The 2526-nt window shown below is 43.0% G+C and overlaps 1 protein-coding gene across 1 annotated transcript in view; it reads right to left on the bottom strand.

The window, feature by feature from the left end:
- Positions 1-1383: 1383 nt before the first annotated feature.
- The window catches only part of LOC309703010 (protein NLRC3-like), a gene marked incomplete at its 5' end in the record, with an annotated part of 32718 nt that continues 31575 nt past the window's right edge, over positions 1384-2526 (bottom strand). Inside the window, one exon of the mRNA XM_082527712.1 lies at positions 1384-2526. This exon is cut by the window's right edge and continues 1573 nt beyond it.

Below are 2526 nucleotides of genomic sequence, written 5' to 3'. Positions count from 1 at the left end.
TGCTTATTTATATTTGACACACATGCTTCTCTTTGTGCAAACACACATCGCACTATAAGGGTAACCTCGCACACAATGATTGGACAGCACAGTGATGATGCTGGGAGATCCTATACGCAGCAACACAGAAACACTGAGAACTTTAAACAATGATGGAAAGTGTTATAAATGACTTGTTGGCCTCTGATCTGTCACAAACAGCTGAAACGTGTCTCTCATGAGTCACATGAAGGTTTTTGACAGAAAGGACAAAAAGTAGCTGCAGTCAGTTTGTGTCATTTTTATATTTATTCATCTGGGAGAAAAATCTGAGGGACATTAAAATGTGTTTTCAACAGAGACAAGAACATGAATATAACAGAACAGGTAAATGAACATGTTTCAAGTAAACAGCTGGACTGATCAGGTCCAAACACAGAGTGATAAACTTGTCAAACAGCTGTCATATCTTTATATAGAAGCTCTTTATAAATGCTGCTCACTGCAGTCTGTTTACTAATAATGTCAAAGTGTTAGAAACACAGAAACATCAGAATGGTCTTTGTTCACAGAAACCTGTCTGGGATCCTTTGTTGTTCTTTTGATGCAGAGTTACATTATAAATATAAAGAGTTATTTCAGAGTCTCATCAGTTTTCCTGCATGTCTTTATTTAACACATCAGCAGGGCTGAAGCTCTCATGTTAAACACACACTGATCTATGGACACGTTCATGTGTTTCTAACAGAACCAGGCTGTTATCAGCCTGCACTAACATTATGTCACACACACTGAATGTAACAGTGACAGTTTACATCATCACACAATCAGCTGTGATTGTTTCACTGTCATCAAACGAGTCAACAGGAAGTAGAATCAATAGAAACCAATCATTTACTGACAGCATGTCTGATGGAAATAAGTGCAGATTATGTATGAAGTCTAACTGCACACAGTAACTGTGTTACAATAAGGACTTAACAGCGCCCTCTGCTGGAGTGTTTCAGTACTGCGTTAACTACAATACACCACCTCCTCCTCACACCACCTGCTACAGCTCTACTCTTCTATGACTACAGTCATCCACAGCACTGATGTGAGGTCACATGGTTCATATGTAAGGAGCACAGCTGACCTCAGGTCAGTTTAATGACTGTGAGCAGCAGCTGTGTTATTGTCACTGTGACAGGGAGACACTCTCAGACACAGCGCTCATGTCAGCTTGTTCTCATGCAGGAGGATCAGGAGCTCCATGTTTGTCTTTCTGTTTGAATCATGATGTGTTTGTGCCATCAGAGTCTGTCATGAGTACTCAGGGTTTCACAGCAGCTCTTCTGGATGCTGACGAGGACTCCAACCTCATGTTTCACCTCTCTGAGCTTCTGATGTCTGTGAACACTCGTGTTTCTTCTCTGGGCTCATCTGGACAAAAACACCTTTCTGTGTTTGGCTGCAGCCTCATTCTGACTGACAGGAAGTGTGTTATCCATGAGCTGCACTTCTGTGAGGAAGTTTCCTGCTGTGTTTCCTGTCTGTGGACAAACACGAGTGTTCCAGCTGAGGACTTGCTTCCTTCCACCTGTCCATACAGGACATCACGCTGTCTGCAGCTCTGTAAATGCAGCTCCAGGTCCTTCCACGTGCTGCTCTGTATTTGTGCAGTTTGTAGTGTGTCCTGGGAAACGTAGCACACATGGTGTTCTTCTGCTGTTTCCTCCTTTCACTGAGTGTGAAACACTGACGCTGTGCTGTTGTTCACAGAGGGGAGCTGATTCTAGCTGCAGCTGGACTCTGTCATCTAACTGAATGTGTTGGTGCTGATCACGGGGCTCTGAGGGGGGAGCAGCAGGAGGACTCTGGATGCTGACGTCAGTGTATCTGTGGAAGCTCCCACAGCGTGTCTGTCATTCAATATTGTGCTGTATATTGTATCTATGCAAAGATGAACAGACTGTGTGTTCACTGGTCTCTGTGCTGCAGCTCTGATGTCATCATCACTCCCTCCTCCACCCTCAGCAGTCCCAGCATGCTGCTGTGGTGCACCCCACCCTCACTCTACACCTGAGCCACAGACCACACCCTCCACCTCAATATACACCACAGTTTTCTCTGCTGTGGAAATGAGATCAGGAGGAAATCATCATTATTATTATTTAATAAACGCTCACATTAATGTGGGCTTATTTGTTTCATATTAGAAACATTAGTTGAGTGTTTTTAGTATAAAATGGTCAAAGTCCCTCTTTTTGCTCCTCCCCTCACCTGTGGATGGGCGGTGCTGTTACCGTGGTGACAGCTTGGATGTGTTTCAGTCCTGCCTGGTTATCACTGCAGGAATCTTTCACATTTATTACAGGTAATAACTCTGATTTTTCTGTGTATTATGAACCAAATGTATCCTGATACACACAGAGATGGATGAGCAGAGGTTTTTTTTGCAGTTTATGTAGTTACTATGGACTTAATGCATACATATTATTAAAATTAGGGCTATAACAGTTGTATTGATGTATAGCAACTTGAAATGCTCCCACAAATGGCTCCACA

This window comes from Aulonocara stuartgranti (genome assembly GCF_965226115.1).
Source record: "Aulonocara stuartgranti genome assembly, chromosome: 3".
NCBI lineage: Eukaryota > Metazoa > Chordata > Actinopteri > Cichliformes > Cichlidae > Aulonocara > Aulonocara stuartgranti.
The sequence above is the reverse complement of the archived record's forward strand: the minus strand, read 5'-3'. Positions and strand labels throughout refer to the sequence as shown.